The sequence below is a fragment of the Durio zibethinus genome, chromosome 17 (assembly GCF_047325235.1).
Source record: "Durio zibethinus cultivar Kanyao isolate XHJ-2024 chromosome 17, ASM4732523v1, whole genome shotgun sequence".
Lineage (NCBI taxonomy): Eukaryota > Viridiplantae > Streptophyta > Magnoliopsida > Malvales > Malvaceae > Durio > Durio zibethinus.
The window spans coordinates 21,926,476-21,937,929 of NC_143178.1; the positions used below are offsets into that span (position 1 = coordinate 21,926,476).

General features: G+C 28.7%; 1 pseudogene; it reads left to right on the forward strand.

Annotated features, from left to right (window-relative positions):
* Positions 1–2,310: 2,310 nt before the first annotated feature.
* On the forward strand, positions 2,311–10,098 carry LOC149514115 (beta-glucosidase 43-like; annotated as a pseudogene).
* The last annotated feature ends 1,356 nt before the right edge of the window (positions 10,099–11,454 follow it).

The following is an 11,454-nucleotide window of genomic DNA, read 5'->3' on the forward strand; positions in this document are numbered from 1 at the left end:
ATTATAGGTATATTTTAAAATTAACAGAATTATAAAAAATTTTAACTATATATTTCATTATTTATTTTTATTTATTGATTAATTATTTATTACAACAAAAATTTATCCTAGCAAATTTAAATATTTTAACATGCATAAATATTAATAATAAAATTTAAAATAACAAAAATAATATTAAAAAATTTAAAAAATTCAAAAAAAATTTACTTGAACTGGATTAGTCAATGATCTGGTCAACACTGGTCTAAGTAGTTCGTCGGTTCAATTTGGGCTAATTCAATTGGATCGGTCAAAGGTCAAGGGAAAAAGTGCGTTGTCGGGTTGGGTGTGCGGATCGGGTCGAGTTTCAGGTTGACGTGTGGATCTTGGGGCTTAAAACGATATCGATTTGTTTCTTTATTGAAACAACGTCATTTTGGCTTTCAGCCTTCTATAAAAACTAAAATTTTTTTCTTTCATTTTTTTCTTCTCTCTCTACTTTTCTCCCTCTCTCAAAGCTCCTCTATATAGGTCGATTGGCCAGTGGCCATCCGTCACGTTGGCCACCAATCACCGTTAATCCGCTACTGACTCCAACTGCCAGGAAATCCTAAAAACTCCTAAAACTCTCCCTTTAACCTCTTCTCTGCAAATTTGAACTCCCTTTCACTAAAAAAATTCCTGAATAGCTTAGATTGACCTTCAAAGTTTTGGCTTTTTTTTTATTCTGACTTACGTTTTTTTTTTTTAGATTGATTTTTTTTACAAGGGGCTCTCGGTGTTAGGTTCCTTCCTTTTAGGGAGGATTGTGTTTTTTTTTTTGGTTTTTGGCAGGCCCTTTTTTTGGTTCTGGTTTTTTTTTTTGTGTTTGATGGGTGTGAGTCTGTGGGCATGGATTTCTGGATAAGGTAGAATCAAGATGGGGTGTAGCAAGGGCCCTATTTTATCTTTCTTTGGGTTATGGGTTTTATAAGGCCAATTGGAAGAGTGGGTGGTGATTGGTTTATGTTAGGTTGCAAGAGTCAAGGGATCAGAGGGCATGGTAAGGGCTTTATAGCATAAAAGGCAAAGGGTGCACCCATTGCCATTAGCCCTTTTATTTTCTTGTTTTTTTGTTTTTTAGCCTTTTTTTGTATTTTTTCAATTAATTAATTAATTAATTAATATAATTATTATTTAATATCATTGTATTTTTAATATAAAAAATAATGAGCTGGCTTAAGCCTAAAAACGAAATTGGCCAAATGGATAAAAAAAAAAGCCTCAACCCATGAATCCAATAAAACCCAAACGAATTTAAAATCAAGATTCGATTCGAAGAACTTGAAAAACCTGGATAAAATTTGGTGTTTATATCAGTGTTTGAAGAATAATTTCCTTGATTTCCTTTGGGTATTAAAACTTTGTTTTTTTTATTATCTTTTTATTATTTATTTTCTTTTGTTGTTACATTTTAGTTGAGAAAAATAAATCGAAACTTTTTTTATTGACATAATTCTTAAAATGTTTCAATATATTGGTAACATTGAAATAACTCTTTTTCACCTAGAGATTTCGTAGGCATCGCTTCTCAGACTATCTTAGAATCTCATCCTTGGAGGCTGGAATTTTTTTTTCTTAAAAACTATGTCATGCATACAATACAAATTATAACATGTTATGCACACATTTTATTTATTTTTTAAAAATTTTATTGATATTTTTTATTGAATTATTATTGTTATTTTTATTATTTTAAGAAAAGAAAAAATTTTATCATATTGAAGATTTTTTTATAAATATTCCAATACACTGGTAATATTTAAAAAAAAATCTTTTCATCTAGGGATTTTGTAAGGTATCACTACTTGGAATATTTTTAAAATCCCATCATTGAATGAAATTTCCTTTTTTCTTATTGTTTATCACTTTATTTTTAATTTATTAGGAAAAAGGAAAATTGTTATGGTATTGAAAATTTTTTCATAAATACTCTAATATGTTAGTAATATTTAAAAATAATCTTCTCACCTAGAGATTTTGTAGGTATCACTACTCGAAGTACTTTTGAATCTCATCATCAGATAAAAATTTTTTTTCTTATATTATTTATTATTTTTCATTTTTTAATTATTTTTCTTATTATTAGGTTTTATTTTAAAAATAATAAAATTATAAAAAAATTTAAACTATATATTTCATTATATATTTTTATTTATTGATTAATTATTTATTACAATAAAAATTTATTCTAGCAGTTTTAAATTTTTTTAACATGCATAAATACTAATAATAAAATTTAAAATAACAAAAATAATTTTAAAAAATTAAAAAAAAAATTTACTTGAATCGATGAACGCTGATCTAGTTGTGCTGGTCAGTAGCAGTCTGATTGGGTTCAATGTCGATTTGATCTTGTCGAGGTTGGTTTGGCTAGATCGATTAGAGGTCAAAGGGATGTTCAGTCATCAGGTCGGTTGTGTGGACCCCGAGTAAGGTCAGGGCTAACGCATGAATCTTTCTTTGGCCAAAATGACATCATTTTGGTTTTTATTGAAACAACATCATTTTGGCTTTTGGCCGTTTATATAAAAGCCCAAATTTTTTTCATTTAATTTTTCCCATTTTTTTAAAAAAAAACTCTATCTTTTTTTCCTCTCAAACAAAAACGTGGAAGGACGACCCAGTCGTCGTCTCGCTGTCGTCGCCAATTATCGAAAAATCCTAAAAACCACAAAATAATTCCCCTCGACTCCTTGAACCCAAATCCAACCTCTTTTTTACCAAAAGAGATCCCAAACCCCCTAGATCTACCCTTTAATTTTTGGCCAAAAAATGATTATTTTCTCTAATTTTTTTTGTTTGGTGTTGTGGTCCCCATTCCAGAGGCTGAGGTTTTGGTCTTTCTTGACTTGGTTTTTGGTTTTTTATTTTTTTTTTCTAACAAAAAACCTTTTTTTTTTTAATTTGACAAATTTTTTTTGCAAGGTTTCTCTCATCTGTCCCCTTTTAGGGTCAGTTACATAGCTTTATTTATAGAGCTTCGGTCGTGGCCCTATGCTTGGCAAAGGGAGTGCCGTGTAAGCACCAACCTCTTACCTTTTTGTTTCTTTTGCTTGGCCTTGGCCCTGTGCTGGGTAGGTGGCACAAGGCCCCAAAAAGGGTGGGTAGTGCTAATGGTGTTGTGCACGACATCAGGCATCCTCTCGCCCCCTTGGATTTTTTTGTTTGTTTTTTGTTTAATTAATTAATTAATATTAATGAAAAAAAATAAATAAATAAAATAAAAGAAAAGCAAGCTTTGGGCTTAAAGAATGAAACTGGGCCTTGGCCCGAAAATCCAATATACCTAATAAATTTTAAATTGATACCCAATTAAAAATCTAGACAAATTTGGTGTTTACATCTATTTGATACATTCCAAAACTAGACTACTACAAATGAATTATGGGACAAATTGGAGAATAGATGTATGACTAAAGATACAACAAGTAAGAAATTTCTCAACAATCGTTTTAATAATTATTGAACAGTTGATGGTCAAGATGTTATTGAACAATTGTGTAAAATTGAAAAATGCTTAATCAATTTAAACAATATAATATGAACATAGATGAAATAATTATTGTGTCATCTGTAATAAATAAATTTCTTCCATCATAGAAAGATTTTAAAACTAAAAGTAATTTATTTTTAAGAACTTGACTATTTTTAATTTTATTCATTAATGAAGTATTATCTTATAGTTGATTAACAATCTATAGCACTTATACACTTATGGTAAATCAAAATTTAACTTAGATATTAATTATTTAATCAATACAAAACTAACCAAACTTGGAAGTCCAACTAGGCACTATGTCCACTTTAGGCCAATAACATTCAACTTTCATTCTTTTTAATTTAAATGTTTTTCTTATCAATTTAACATATGAAGGGACAAAATAACTAATAATCGCATAATGTTTTCCCCGAATTTCTTAAAATATGAAAAGTTGAAATTTATTTATAAAAAAATTTAAAATATTAAAAAAAGTCCTTAAATTATTTTTTTAAAATAAATTTTTATATTTTATTATATTCAAATAAATCTTTATTATTTGATTTGTATCCAAATAAACTCTTATATCAAACAAAAGATTATTTATTTTAAAGGTTTATTAGATATAAAGTAAAAGTTAAGAATTTATTTAAATGTAAATTAAAGGTTAAGAGTTTATTTGCATTCAAATTAAAATTAAGAATTTATTTGGATATAATAAATTATAAAGATTTATTTAGATAAAATGATAAAATTCATAGACCATTGTTTATTATTTTAGGAAAAAAAAAAGGTTGAAACGAAGTTATACCATTAGTCTACGAAAATATTATACTACTAGTCCTCGGAGGTCAATCTCAAAGTTAGCCATTTGTGGGTTTGATCGTTTTTTTTTTTTTCTATTAATTTGAATAAGATTATGATAACTTTTTTATTTAATTTCCTCAAATCTGAAAAGAAATATTTTGCAGAATATTTTGTTTTATCAGGTGGATTTTTTTATAAAATTAGAGAATTATTTAAAGAAAAAAATTAAATAGGAAATATCAGATATTGAGAGAATAAAATATCATTTTAAAACTAACTAATTTTATTTAGCAAATTTATTTTAATTTCTTCTATCAAAATAAAAGTTTCATTTATCAACTATAGTAATTCTTTTTTTGATTTTATTATTCAATGATCGTTTATCCAAATATTTAAAATAACAGTTTTATCTTATATCAAAGCAAACACAAAAATTCAATTAAAATTAATATTTTGTTAAGAATTCCCACCAGAGCTTTGTAATTTTATTGTTGCTGTCACTCATATTTTTTTAGCAATTTTGTTATTGCTTTGACTCGCCTTTTTTAGCACTTTTCTGCATGCAAATGCCATCGTGATTTAATATCTAAATTTTTGAGTAGAGATAGGTTTTCGAAGGGTTTTGTATTTGGATGATGGCATCTGCATATCAAGTTAAAGAAATGGTTAGCAAATATGATCGAGGACCTAATATATGAATATTTTTGTGAAAATTTCAGGTTAAATGAAATGATTTTAATTTGAGAAGCTAGTATACAGGAAAAGTTTTTTCTCTTATATCAAATTCTAATCAGCCTCACCTGTGTTATTGAGTTATTATCAATATTATATTTTAGATAGCTTCCAAAGTCATCTTCAACCTCATAATTGAAGGTGCTTGCATTCTCAATTTGAGTCACAAATCCGATTCCTTATATATTTTTGAGAGTCATAAATCCCATTCCTTATATATTGCATTTGATTCTTGTAGCTTTAGTGAAGGGCGCAATAATGAAAAAAATGGAAATAATGGAAATAAGAAAAAACCTCAAAAGCTCCAAAACAGTTCTTTACATTCTCAAACAATGTGTGCTATCAAACAAGAATGCTAATTTTGTATATTCTCGTTTTTAACATTCAGCAACTCACTTGTGAAGGTTTGTTTGCTTATAAAGACATTGGACCAAAGCAAATACAACGTGACTGTGAGGAAGCAAGGAACACTGCAGAGAAAAGAGTGGTTAGGTCTGAAAAGTGTGTGATTTGACTTGGCTCACACAGAATTGAAACCTTTGACAGCCACAGGCAGAGTCCATGTGCACCATTTTCTCGTGAGTTTTGGCCTGGTTCATTGTTCACAGCTAGCCAGCTGCCATATATTCGTTTGGAAGCATTTGAGTTGTTTCTTGGTTTCGTGGTGTATGGTCATAAATTTCTGTGACAATGTCAATTTCTTTTCTTTTTTTTCTTGTACTGGATTGAAAAGGAATCTTGTTCACATACCAGCCAGCTGCCAACCAAAATTGACATTAAAAAGCATAGCTGCTAAAAGCATGGAAATCCAGTCCAAGCAAACTTTAGGCTTGATATTAACAAACACTAGTAAATAATGATTTTGTTTACATGGTTTTAAATTAGTTTTTGTATTTTTTAAAATATAAATAATTACTGTCTCATTCTATTAATTTTACTTTGCGAAATGAAAAAAATCATTGTCAACCTATTTGATAATCATTAATAATAATATTGACCTCGTTAATCTTCAACTGTTTTTGGTAAAAAAATTTTTCAGTTTTGATTAGAATTTCTTTGAGGATTTAGAGATATTTGGAACAGGTCGATGGGTAGAAGAAATGACAATAATCAATAATTGTATGCAGAATCTTTTTCCTTATTTATAAAAAAAATAAAAAAACCTAAGTTGAAATTAAGTTGTTGTTTGATTAACTAAAAAAATTAAGTTCTGAATTTTTAATATTGAATTAATTTATGACTCATGTCATGCATAAATTAATTTTACCTATTTTTTTGAAATATTAATTTAATCTATTTAAATATGTATGTATACACATAAATTAGCAGATTTTTTTAATTGTAGATACCATGTGTTTTCTTTTTTATGTTCATTAGAGATTATAGAAAAATAAAAGTAAGGTAATCATCAAAATTAAAAACAAAAATAAATTTTTTCAATGGTAGATACTGTGTATATAACAATAGTATTAAATAGTCAGCAAGTTCAAAACGAAATATGCTTGTAATTTTATCTCCACTTGATGATTCAATATCAAATGACAATATTAAGTATATTATTTGATACAATATTCAATATCAAATGTTGAATATAAGTATATTATTTGATAACTTGAAATGTTAACTAATTTTGAAAATTATTTATTTTATATTTTAATTTTAATTTTTATATTTATTTTTATTATATTTTATATTATTTCGTAAAAAAATCAAAATTTAATTGATATCTCCCTCTCACAAAATCAAGATATGATGCCACCTTCTTCCCTTCAGAAAAATTGATTAATTGAATTCCTAGTTATATCAGAGGCAATCTCAACTGTTTTGTCATTTTTTCGTTTTATCAGATCTGTTTCTATCAAATTAAGATAAGATTATGATCACTTTTTTAGTTTTTTTTTTTGAATTATGACCTTTTTTTTAATTTAATTTTATCATATCTGAAAAGAGATTTATTTCTGGCATGAAAAATGATATTTTTGTTTTCTCAAGTAGATTTCTCAAAGATTTTTTTATAAAATTGGAGAAATATTCAAAGATACAAGTTAATTAAAATATTCTTTTAGATTTTTTTTTATTTTTCAATATCTCTTTATCCAAATATTTAAAATAAGAACTGTATCTTATCCAAAAAAACAAACACTGAAATTCAATTAAAATTAGTTATTTCAATTCCAATAAAATCCTTCCACACACCTATAAATACACTTTGACAGTGAAGTTATTTCAACTCAAACAAAACAATAGTTTTGATCACCATGAAGAGCTTAGTAATTTTATTGTTGTTGTTAGTTGCTGTTTTTAGTATTGTTTCACAGGCAAATGCTAGTGCATGGCAGCCGCGATTTGACACTGGAGGCTTAAGCAGAGATATCTTTCCAAAAGGTTTTGTGTTTGGAACTGCTGCATCTGCATATCAAGTTGAAGGAATGGCTATCAAGTTGAAGGAATGGCTAATAAAGATGGTAGAGGACCAAGCATATGGGATGTTTTTGTTAAAGTTTCAGGTTAAATAAAATGATTTTAATTTTTACTTTAATTTTTAGCTTTTTTAAATGCTAATTTTTTTAAAATGTAAAATTTTAAAAGGATATCATTTCATTTATGTAACAGGAAATATTCAAAATAATGCTACTGGTGAAGTTTCCATTGATCAATATAATCATTACAAGGTATGATTTTATTTTATTTTTATTATAGGAAATATTAAAAATAATGCTACTAGTGAAGTTTCCATTGATCAATATAACCATTACAAGGTATGATTTTATTTTATTTTTGTTTTTTATTAATACAAAGGCTTGGAATTTTTATTTCATTTTTATTTCTTATTAATACAAAGGCTTGTAGATTTAAATTAGTCAGGCTTATTTCTTTACTCTTTTTGCGTTTGCAGGAAGATGTTAATTTGATGCAAATGATGAACTTCGATGCCTACCGATTTTCGATCTCATGGCCGAGAATTTTTCCAAGTACATATGCTATCTTCCTTACTATAAAACTAGCATACACATTGCACTTTTTAATTAATTAATGCTTATATTCAAACCCTGATGTAGATGGCACAGGGGAGGTAAACTGGAAAGGAGTTGCCTACTATAATAGATTGATAAACTACATGCTTGAGAAAGGTATAAATATTAATTTCAATGTATAAAATACTGAAATTTTGGATCGGATATATGACATATTGTAGTATTCTAGTTATATTTTTGTAACTGGATGAAATATGTTAATTTTGGTATCCATATAGGAATCACCCCACATGCGAATTTGTACCACTACGATCTGCCGCTTGCACTTCAGGAGAGATATGGAGGTTTCCTGAGTAAACAAATTGTGTAAGTTGAGAGATAATCTCACCATTAACTTAGAAAATTGTCTAAATTGTAAAATTAATTTACTATGATATGAATCTTGCAGCCAAGATTATGCTGATTATGCAGAATTCTGTTTCAAGACATTTGGTGATAGAGTAAAGAATTGGTGGACATTCAATGAACCGAAAGTGATTGCTTCTCTTGGATTTGACAATGGAATTAATCCTCCAAATAGATGTTCAAAGGAATTTGGAAATTGTACAGAAGGGAACTCTGCATCCGAGCCTTATATTGCGGCACATCATTTGATTTTAAGTCATGCTGAAGCTTCCAAAAGATACCGTGAAAAATATAAAGTAATGATTATTTTGGAGATTCTCTCGCTCAATTGATTTCTAATCTATCTTCTTGGTATATAATCTAATATCTTATTTTAATGATTTTAATGTGCCTTTTCAGGCTGAACAGAAGGGAAGAGTTGGTGTCTTCACGGACTTTGTTTGGTATGAACCTCTAACAAAATCGAAGGCTGACAACTATGCAGCACAAAGAGCAAGAGACTTCCATATTGGATGGTATAAATCTCTGAATACATACTGACAGTGTACAATGTAGTCATCTATGTTTTAATTGTTCAATTAAATAGAATAAATGAAACATTAGGCAACCAGGGCCCCAAAATAGCAAGCTGTCCTATGTTGCTCGGATTTCATTATTTTGAATTATTTTTTCGTGGCACATATCTGGCCCTTATGAGTTATTGAAATATATAAAAAAATTGGTACTTATCAGTACTCATTTAAGGAGGGAATTATTGTCAAATTTATTTTGCAGGTTTTTGCATCCTTTTGTATATGGAGAATATCCAAGAACAATGCAAAAAATCGTAGGAGAAAGGCTTCCAAAGTTCAGCAAAAGTGAACTGGAGATTGTGAAAAACTCCTTTGATGTTCTTGGTCTCAATCACTACACTTCTTACTACATATATGACGCACACCGGCCAAAGACAAATGTGACTGGTTACCAACATGATTGGAATGTTGGGTATGCTTGTAAGTTATCTATCTTTTCCTACTTCATTTACCCAAAAATTTTTCTAATTGTTTTGATGATATAAACATACCTGTTTGCGTTCGCTTTAACAGATGAACGTAATGGTGTGCCAATTGGTCGTCAGGTAATCTTTGTGCTTTCCACGTCTTAACTTCTTAAGTAAATTCTAGCACTTGTTAATATTAATGCACCAAAAAAATTGCAGGCTCACTCTCCATGGATTTATGAAGTTCCATCGGGCATTTACAAAGTTGTCACATATGTGAAAGAGCGTTATGGAAACCCCGAAATAATTCTCTCAGAAAATGGTAAAATTGAAGTTTTATTTTTCCTCTGTTTGATCTGTGTAAACCATGCAAGGTTGTTCATTTGTTTGGTTGATTAATTGTAGGAATGGATGACCCTGGCAATGTTCCATTTCCTGAAGCATTGTTTGATACAAATAGAGTGAACTACTATACAACCTACTTGAAGGAATTGAAGAGAGCTATGGATGATGGAGCCAATGTCACTGGCTACTTTGCTTGGTCAATGCTTGACAACTTTGAATGGTTGTTAGGTTATACCTCAAGATTTGGCTTGATTTATGTTGATTACAATGATCTCAAGAGATACCCAAAGATGTCAGCATATTGGTTCAGGCAGATGCTTCAAAGAAAGAAAGCTTAGGTTTATTTCTTAGGTTTTTCAGGCTTTTTTATGTTTGTTAGTACTTTTGTTTTTAGTTCTTCTGGTGTTCACTTCTTATTTTTATATTCTAGAGTTTCAATAATAAAATTATTGTGAACCAAAATTTCAATTTGCTGAAGCGTATGGGCTTTTTTCTTCCCTTTCATCGAGATTTTGTAAGCAAGAATTCTTGTACCAAGGATACAACCGCAAGTACATAAACTAATGACTTTGCTAAAATCATCCTCAGATCTTACTGCTGACAAAATCTTTGTCACATGCACATAACTTCTAGTAGTTTTCACCAACCCAGTATTTCGGGCAATCACTGCAGCTGTCGAACCTGCATTTGATCTATTTTCAGTTTCATATACAGCTACTAGCTATTCCCTGTATTGCCTTGAATATGTTCTTAATCTTCATTTGCTGCTGTGATCAGTTTGAATCATAAGGTACCGTGATTCATTTTTCCATGAATCACGTCGATAAACGTCAGTCCAATAGCATGGAATGAATAATTTGATGATGCTAAAATATTGATGATTTTTTAATATCTACACGGTTGGTGAGATTTGTGAGAGTTATAGATGAATAAATATGAGTTTTAGTCAGCAGCAAGCGTTGGACTTGCTTAGCATACAAGTGAGAAATGAAAAAAACAAGGGACATTGACTAGTCGATACGTTAGAAGTGGGAAGCGCAACAGGCGGGGGCCAGTTGAGGCGGCAGCACTTACTGACAGTTTGAGTATGAAAAAACCTTTGAAAGTTTGTATTGACATAGCATTCACTCTTGAGATATAATAGCAGTCATTGCACGGATACAATGAAACTTTGTATTTCTCCTTCATTAATCTATACTAATATACATACAAAAACATATAAAAGACATAAAATTGTTCTTATTAATACATGTGAGTATCACAAATAAGACTTCAACCTTGACAAGAGAAAGATTTCATTTATAATTTGAGTTATATTTTGGCAATTTTATGTTTTAGGTATAAAAAAAAGAAAAAAAAATCAATTGAATTATTAAATTAATATGGTTGAGTTATATAATTAATTATACTTTTCTTCAAATATTTGCTCTGTTAAGTAAAAGTAAATGTGAAGATATTAGCATAACTTATTCATAAATTGAGATATCCACTCAACCCACAAGTTTGATCTTGAACATGAGTTTTGAAACTCTAACTTAATCTCGCTCAAACTTTTATTTTTATTTAATTTTATTTCTAAAAATATGTTTAAAAATATTAAAATTTTATTATTTTGAAATTTTTATCCTTTAGAATTTTTTTTTTAAAAAAAAAGTTACTCCAGAATTAAAAAATAAATCAAATTCATGTGAAAAACCAATTGAATTATTGAG